A 10,156-nucleotide genomic window follows, 5' to 3' on the forward strand; every position below is an offset into this window, starting at 1 on the left:
AGAGACGGTGGAGATCCTGTGCCAGGCCACCCGCTCATTCTGACCACACGGGAAGCAGAAATCACAGTACCCACATCTCACAGATAGGCTTCTAATCGCATCCTTTGATGCTGAGCTACAAAGTCAGAGTCTATCATTTTTATTTAGCAAATAATTAATTACCTGGCTACAAAATGTATAATTTTATCTTCGTCATTTTTGTTTGCTTTAACTGGTGGAACAACATGAAATGGTAATTTTATTTAACAATAGCTGCCAAGACATCATTGCATCATGATGAAAATTTGACACATCTGAACCTTCATAATATCATATGAACCAATTTAATGCAAAAATAAAATATAGTTAGCTAACTTTCGCATTTAGATAGATAATCTCAAAGATAAATAAGGAAATATTAATTCCAAATTCAACATTGGCATTTTTAAAATAACAGAAGAGCTTTCTTTTATTTTCTAAATAATTCCAGAGACTAGAAGTTATCATTCATTTATTCAGTCAGGCGCTCAGCTTGTATTTATTGAGCATCTGCCATGTGCTGTGCTATGCTGTAGGTACTAGGGATATAACAATGAACAAAACGGACAAAAATTCCTGCATTCGTAGAATTTCTGTTCTTAGAGAGGAAACAAATTTTTAAAAAATGCATAAGAAAAATATATATTATGTAAGGAAGTAGTAAATATGAAAAAAATGAATAAAGCCAAAAAAGAGACTTAGGATATGTTGAGGGAAAGTTGTGGCTTTGATAGAGTGATCAGGAAAAGGCCTCAGAAGATGATATTTGAGTAAAGTCTTGAAGGAAGTAAAGAAGCAAGCTGTGCAGATAAGTAGGGGAAGGAAATACAGGCAGAAGGAAATACAATTGCAAAGGTCCTGAGGTAAGAGTATGCCTGGTATATATGAGGAACAGCAAAAATGTCACATCTTTGAGCATGGAAAGTTCACATTAAATTATTGCTTTTGGCATCAAATTATTGTTTTTTATTATCATCACCACTGCTCAAATAATAGAAGTGTAATATTATCAAGTCAAAACTATGAGTCATCTTTTTACCTCCCTTTTCCCTCATCCTATATCCAGGCTGTCTTTAAATGTTGATGATGCTCTGACCTGAGTAGCTCCTAAATCTGCCCATTTCTCATAGTCCTCTCTGCCACCACCCAGGGTAGATTATCTTTTGTCAGTGTGACTGCAATAGCTGCTAACTGGCCTCCTTGTATCTCTTCTTTTTTCCCTTTTTCACCACTTTTGTAATCAAACGTTTCATTCTATAGTTAGTTTTTAATTTCTGTCTTGTCTCCCCTGCTGGAGGCACTGGTAAAGCCAGCTCTCTTGAATCCATTCCAATTCATGGTGACCTCGTGTGCATCAAAGCTGCACTGTGCTCCAAAGGGTTTTCAATAGCTGATTTTTCAGAAGTAAAACACCAGGCCCTTTCTTCCAGGCATTGAACTGTCAGCCTTTTGGTTCAGCAGCCAAGCATTTTAACCATTTACACCTCACTACTAGACCATACATTACATTAAATCAGTGATGAGGCCTCATTTTGTCCTCAGGGTCTAGTACATAGTAAGTGCTCAATAAATCTGTTGAATGAGAGTTGAATGGATATATGCCATATACATGGAGAGATGTCTTCTATCTAGTAACATTCTTATTTAAGTGTGAATATCTTGTGCTATTCCAGTTATTCAAAGAAATTTCCCACGTTCGGGCCACATGAATTTTGGCTAAAAGAATATTGGACTACAATTTAGGAGCTGAGTTATTGGTTTAGCTTTTCGATTAAATTATTATGTGACTTTGGATACTGTCTAATCACCAGATTTATTGTTTATAGAATAGAAGCAACTACACAATGCTCGTTTTTGTATATAGCACCACCACACTTAACTAGACTGTGAGATCACTTTAAGCAATATGATAGCATTTTTGCATGACAGCTGGTTAAAAGACATTCATTAAGATATTGTAATCACTCCATATGTGTTCATGACAAAAAAGGGCAAGCTAAAGCTAAGGGGGAAAAAAATAAAAAGCAGTGTTTCTTAAGTAGAAGGATAGCATGATTAAGGAGCAGGAGGATGTTAACGGGTGAAGCCTGAGGGAATGAAATGACTGGAAAGTGGACTGGAATCTCTTTTATATTTTCTTTTAAAGTTTTGAGCACCATTACCCTGACACCTATTTTAGGTCTTTTATATGTTAATTTGAATAACTTATTTTCAATTTTATATTCAAAGAAGAAAATAGAAGTAATTCTTAAGGCAGCTAATGAATTATAGTTTAACGAATTTTTCCCCTCATTATATAAAATTATGATGGTTACCATGTAAAGATCTATTGGGAACTATTAATACATAGGTGTGATTATAAAATATACAGACTGAAAGAGAAGGGTTAGACTTATTTAGATTTCTTTCTTATTTACATATTTATTCTTTCATCATGCATTTACTAAGACTCTGTGCTAGAGACTGCATAACAAAATGGGTAATGGGAGAGATAAGACGTGGTCTCTACAATCAAGGCAGAAAGCATTACAAATAAGTGTTACATAAGAGAAGTAATAAAATACCCCATGAATTTAAAACACCATCAGTCATCCCAGTATGAAAAAAAACTCACTGAAATGCATTACATTATGTTGACAAAGGTTATTTTGTTTTGTTTTGTTTTTGGTGTCAAAGTCATCATCTCAAAATGAAATCTCCCTATAATCAGGGACATTTCCTTATGCATAGGTCTTTATGCAATAGAACTTTCATAACTATAATTCAAGTGAGTTTTTTGTAGGATAATGAAAAGTTTTAGAGCTAAATTCCACAAGTATTAAATATTGATAAATATGAAACAATTATTACTTGGCATTTCCAGAGTGGAGGCCTGTAGAGCCCCTTTTTGCTCATTCACAAGCTAAGTAAAGACAGGATTTGTTTTCAAACAACTGAACAGACTCTTAAAAAAGTTACTTTCCCCACTGACATGGTCACTGTACTTTGGAGTTCCTTAAAAGCTTCTACTAAGAAAAGAATGGTGGATGAATTTGAAACAGCTCATCATCTATCTGCTCATTCTCTTAACCACAGTGATTATTTTACTCATGAAGACGCCCTTCCGTCTCCCACTGAAGGACCATTTGATAATACATAACAATGGAGCTGATAACAAAACTCATTAATGTCCCTTCCATAAAAAAATTCTTTCCATATCCTTCAATATTAGCTCTTCACCCTAAAGTTTGTCAGTGTGATTCTACTTTCTGTACATTGATCAAGAGGCGTCATTTGAACAGAACAAGGGATACTGCCTGGTTTAAAATCAGGAGCACTGCATATCAAGGTTGTGTCCTTTCACCGTACTTAGTCAGTGTGCTGAGCAAATATTCTGAGGGACTGGATTTTATGAAGAACACAGCATCACAATTAGAGGAAGACTCATTAATAGCTTGAGACATGCAGATGACACAATCTTGCTTGCTGAAAGAAAAGAGGGCTTGAAGCACTTACTGATGAAAATCAAAGATTACAGCTTTCGGTATGGATTATACCTCAAGATAAAGAAAACAGAAATCCTCACAACTGGACTATAAGCAACATCATGATAAATGGAGCAAAGATTGAAGTTAAGGATTTCATTTTACTTGGACCTACAGTCAATGGCCATGGAAGCAGCAGTCGAGAAATCAAACAGCATATTGCATTGGGCAAATCTGCTGCAAAAGACTTCTTTAAAGTCTTAAAAAAGTAAAGATGTCACTTTGAGGACTAAGATGTACCTGATCCTAACCATGTTATTTTCAGTCACCTCATATGCATGTGAAAACTGCACAATGAATAAGGGTGACCAGAAAAGAACTGATGCCTTTGGAATATGGTTTTGGTGAAGAATACTGAATACACAGTGGACTGCCAGAAGAACGAATATGTTCCGACATCTTCGTAGAAGCGAGGATGGGGAGACTGTCTTGCCTTCTTTGGACATACTGTCAGAAGGGGCCAGTCTCTGGAGAAAGGACATCATGCTTGGAAGGTCAATGAAAAAGAGGAAGACCCTCAACAAGATGGATTGACACAGTGACTGCCACAATGGGCTCAAATATAGCAATGGTTATGAGGATGGTGCCAGGCCAGACAGCACTGCTCTCACAGGCTGAGCTTGAAATGAGAGCATTCAGAGAGATGTAGTAACAAAGAAAAGCGGGGATGAGCTTGAGAATGTAAACAAGGGCTTCCGAATGTTAAAATAAATATCATCTTAAGCCAGTATTAGAAAAAAAAAAAAAAAACAGAAAGAGAAGAAAATGGAATGAAGGAATGGAGGGTAGCAGGGAGGAAGAAAGGAAGGAAGTAAAAAACAAGTGGGATATTCTGGCTATACATCTTGATCATTGGTTGCTATTGTTTCCCAGTAGGCCAACATAGTGATTTAATATGTGGAGCATCCCCCCTCTGTCATAGTGCCTAAGGCACTTGACTGCTGACCAGAAGGCTGGCGGTTCAAACCCACCAGCCACTCCTTGGAAGGAAGGTTGGGCAATCTACTTCCGTAGCGATACCACCTTGGAAACCCAAGGAGGGGTCTCTATGAGTCAGGTCTCACTCTATGGCACATAACAACAACAAACAACAACCACCCACCACACCCCCCGAGCATTTGAAGCTTAAAAGTGCACTGAGGTTTTTGGAAACAGCTTATAGCTACATCTACATCAGTAGCTATATATAATCATATGTCTATATATATCATTTGTTCCTGTAACTAAATGAATATGGGTTTGTGTGTATAAATGGATAGATATACATGTATATAATTATTGATGTATATACATAGACGTGTGTGTGTTACATATATTAATATTCTCACTTTATTGTGTGTGGTTGCTATCTCTACTACATTAAAGCTAGCTGGGCATTCAGCTGTACTTTGTTTTCCTTGTAGGACAATGCAACAAAAGTTACACTGTGGTGGGCATTTCTCCTTCAGTAGCTGTTAATAATGTGTGATTTTTATTGCTGCTTGTCTGCCTATCTTTCAGCTAGATGAGCAGGCAGCATTATTATAGCTGACCACAAAAACTGACTATGGTATTGATGGTATTGTGTACCTTAATCAAACAATGAATGGAGTTCCATTTCTATTAAATTTACTGGTATTCCATTGCAAACATATTTTCTTAGTGAATCGATGACTTGATGACTAATAAGTAGATCATAAACATTGCTACTTAGGTTTGAAATAATTAGCCTGGAGACCACTTTGGTAATTATTGCCATCTCATGTACCTATAACTCTGTGCTTCTCTAGAGATAATAGATTTCATTTCTGGGAATCAATCAGTAAACTCATCTACTGGGGTCTAAAGTACTATTAAATCATTATAATGTAACCTCATTCACTGAGGCTGCAATCTGGTTTGGAGGTGAAAGAATTAGTTCCCTTTCTGTATTAAGCCATTGGTCTCAATTACAGGTAGAATTGATAATTCTCTACCTACTGCATGTAGAGAGCCAGATCCGAGCATTTTCTCTTTTAGATGGCATTGTTAACATGCCATGTATCTTATTTTGGGTGCTATGCTTTGTATTTCTCTTTACTACTCCTCTGAATTGCTCCATTAGAGATATGACTATATTTTTTTCCTGAACATTTTACCAACATCAGAGATGCTTGCTAACAATTTGAAAATTTAAAGCATATGAAATCAATCCCAAATCTTTGTTAACTTTCTAGTATATGCTAATTATAGTATAATTTTTGATTACTCTTTTATCTGTAGGATGTAGCCTTTCTTAATTTTATTGGTTCTGAGTAATACCCTGCATTATGTAAACTAGCTTTTTATATTATATACAATTTTAAATGTAAATTGCCTATTTCTTTAAAGAATCCTTTTATTGAATGTTATGATGTCAGTGACCCTCCAGTGATTTTTCTAGGAGAAATGTGTTCTATGTATGTCTTGTGATAGTGGTAATGAATTTTATTTTTAAACTTTTTAATTTACTGAGAAGCATTTTATGTTCCAAATATTATCCATTGGGGTTCATTTGGTGGCAGAATAGAACAATCTGATTCCACACATGAGGACATGAAAAAAGTTGTTTTCTTCAGATCTTAGGTTATAGCTTACATTTACTATTCCACAGAGATATTGTGGAAATAAATTCATAGAATTTGGTGACAGTGAAATATGGATAACAAACAGTAGTAATATGCTTAACCTGAAGCTCCATTCTGATTTATAAGAGAATATGCCGTTTTAATATTCTTTCTGTTCCTCTTCAAATATTACGATATGCTTTCTCTGTTTTATCACTGTGTTTTTTCCCAGGATTACATTTCTAATAGAGAGCAAAGACATTGATGTCCAACTAGACTATATTTATGTGTCCATGGATTTATCAGCCTCTCAAAGAGTATCATGATGCCACAAAAACTGCACATGTGGTCTATAGAATTCTGATTTTTAGGAGTTAACTTCAGCCTAGGAAACCCTCTGAGACAGTTCTGCTCTGTTCTGTTGGGTCCCCTATAATTTGGAATCAACTTGACGGCAAACAACAACTTCCTTATCAGAGCCCATTTATATTTAGGCATATTTTTATTTTGACACATGAAATTTTCCGGCATTCAGCCATCCATATTATAACTGAAGTTTATGGCATCATAATTAAGGCCTACTTTGTGAAATGTTATGTTTGGAATTTAACATTTTTCTTGCAGAATGGAGAGATCACATTTGTTCTTGAGTTTAGAATCCTGCCTCACATCCAAACAATTGTTGATTATTAATAGCTTGTTATGCCTCCAAAAATATCAGGTGAGCACAGGGCAATGAAAGAGTTCATGTCAATTCTAAGGCCATCAGTTACGTGGTCCTTTTCCCCCAATGCCTGAAATAATATAGTAATATGTGAGTTATCAAGAAGATGATAATATTAATACAATTTAAAATGCCTTAGTGTGAAGCTGTATAAATGCAAGTTTCCAGTAAAACTAGGACCTTCATCTGGGGTAAATATTTATTTTAGTTAACTTATGTACATCTCTGTCCAACTTATTTGTGATGCAAAAATGTGTGTTATTCTTCATTCTTTATGTTTTCAGAATAACTCTTGTTGTCCACCCTTAATAATGCCCTGTGCCCAATACCCTAACATTTTCTGAAAAGCCTTTTCTCCGTGGTCACCTCCAATAACTCTATCACATCTTTCTCGTTTTCCTTCAGATTATAAAACACTTAGTTTCTATCAAAAGTTACATTCGCTCTCAGCTCCTGAATTCTTTCTAGTTCCTATCCAATCTATCTCTATCCTTCCACAGCTGAGTTTCTTGATGAGGCAATTTATTATCATTGTCTCTAATTTTTCACCTCAGTTCACTCCTCAAATCAGTGTAATCTGTTTTCTGCCCTAAACACTCTTTTTCACCTTCTTCCACCAAGATACAAATTATCTCTTAATTTACAAGTGTAATGGACACTCACTTTTTAAAAACCTTTATGAATTGACTTCTCTAAAACATTCAATACTGATAAGTGTGCCCTTCTTCTTGATGTTAGGTCACAGCTCTCTCACCTTTCCCAATATTCTTCTTGATTTTTCTGGCCATCTCTAACTGTTGCTAATACTCATGTATTCCTTCTCTGTTCTCTCTCTATAGATCTCTTTGGTTAATTTCAAATATGTTTTTTGACTTCCCAATATGTGCTTATACCTCTGAAATATTATTCTTCATAGCATTTGCTCCTGAGTTGCTAGACTGTTTTCAGCTGCTTGTTATCTCTACCTCAACACCTCACTCACACCTCAGAACCTTAATTTATCTTGGGACCCTAACTTGAAGCTTCTTCAGTATTCTTTTACTGAATGAATGAATATATGGCTCTCCACACAGCTGCCTAAGCCAATAATATGGGCATCTACCCATAGCATATTACTTAATTTTGTTTCAAGCACAAAAAAGGGCCTTGTAGGTTTTATTGAATAACAGAATATAGGGATAGTTTTATAAAACCTTGTTTGGTTTTTAACCTTTGTATCTTTTTCCTGAATGATAGCCAGACAGTGAGATATAGTCAACTGAGTATAGCTTGAAAACAATCAACCTAAGGAGAGAGAAGTTGATAAGCTGGTGATGATTTGTAGATTTTTGAACTATTAATAGCTTAGTACAAAATATGATAACAATTAGTATTATAACAACATATCACTTTATTAATGGGTACAGTGTACTCTATAGCAAGATAAACTTTTCCTGTAAATGGAAGATAGGAAATATTTTAGACTTTATGGGTTAAGAGACAAAATTGAAGATATAATCATTTAAAATGCAACCATAAAATTGTTAAAAAAAAAAAAAATTAACTCACCAGACACATAAAAACAGGTAGGAGCCAGATTTTTATATGTCCCACAGGCCACATTTTCCCAGCTTTTGCTCTGGGACTATAAATGAGAGCACCAATTCTTGGTGCAATCAGCATGACTGAAACTTTTTAATTAATCCCCAAATCATTTTAGACAGACAGATATTGTAGCTGTTGAGGTGATTCTGCCTCATGGTAACCGCATGTGTACAGAATAGATCAACTCCATTGGGTTTTCAAGGCTGTGATCTTTCAGATTGCCAGGACTGTCTTCCAAAGTACCTCTGGGTGGATTTGAACCATCAACCTTTTGTCTAGTAATCTAGTGCTTGATCATTTTTGATACTTATATGTCACTTGACTGCTTGCCAGAAGGCTGGAGGTTCAAAGCCACCAGCCAATCCTTGGAAAGAAGGTTGGGCAATCTACTTCCATAGTGATACCACCTTGGAAACCCAAGGAGGGGTCGCTATGAGTCTGAGCTGACTCAAGGACACATAACAACAACATGCATATTATGCATATGTGTGTGTGTGTGTGTGTGTATGTGGTTGTGTATTTATATACATATGCATTAGACATATATATATATATATCTATATATATATATATAGTCATGTGTGTGTATTGCCATGTTAAGAATTTTTTCCTTTGGAAACAGTAATTTTAATATCTATAACTTAATTTTTATTCTTCTCAGTGTTATAATATCTTGATAGATGTAATTGATAAAGGGCTAAATAAAGAATTGCATTGTTGTTGCAATTGAATGTGAGCTGGAAATATGGATTTTTTTATTACACAGTCCCCCTGATTTTAAAATGTTGGCAACTTAATTGAATGGAAAAATAAATAAATAAAAGATTAAGCAAAACAAATTTCCATCTATGTCTCTAGATGCAGAATGAGAGCCTGCTCCTTTCATACAGATTTTACCATCACAGGTAAACATTCAAGTGCTCTTGCTATTTTAGGCATTTAAGATGGTGATTGAGTGCTTGAGGCTGTGTATGTGTTTGGGAATTTTTTAAATCAAAGTTGTCAGGCTTTTGTAAACTACACAATATGTCTATTCATTGATAAGTACAGGTAAAGTTTGGGTCAAATGAGGCTTGTCTAGACATTCACAATCTTCATTCACTGAGTTACTGAAGTGAATCAGTTTTTTTGTTTTTGATATCTATGTTCAACATAAAAAATCAAAATTTGAAATAATAGAATAATCAAGAGCGTCGTAGATAGAGAATGGAACCCTTCAAAAGTACAAATTTTTTCCCTGTTTGTCTAGTGGTTAGGATTCAGCACTCTCACCGTCACAGCCCAGGTTCATTTCCTGGTCAGGGAACCGGGTGGGGAGGGAAGGGGAGGGATTAATTTGGGGCTAGTTGGGGGCCACATGCTGACGTGGGTAAGGGGAGGGATGGTATAGAAAGAGTCTGTGACCACCAGGATAACATTAGGAAAAGGGAGGACATTGAATTGTGCACATAAGATACAGACGACAGATACTAATACCAACCAGTATATCCACAATACTGCATTACCATTAACACCAAACACCAGGCTACAGATAAACACATAAACATCTGAGAAGATCAGATGGGGTCAGTGAACAGGAGTATACTCTAGACCAAGGATAGATTCAGCTGAGGCTAATCTTATACATATACCAGTGATACAAAATACCCACAATTCTTACAGAAGCAATAGATGACAGACATAGAGTAATCTCTCACAGATAGCCAGAAACTGTGGGAGAGAGATCTACCGATTCAAGACCA

The sequence above is a fragment of the Orycteropus afer genome, unplaced genomic scaffold, assembly GCF_000298275.1.
Source record: "Orycteropus afer afer isolate SDZICR_OR568_19922 unplaced genomic scaffold, OryAfe1.0 scaffold00119, whole genome shotgun sequence".
Classification (NCBI taxonomy): Eukaryota; Metazoa; Chordata; class Mammalia; order Tubulidentata; family Orycteropodidae; genus Orycteropus; species Orycteropus afer.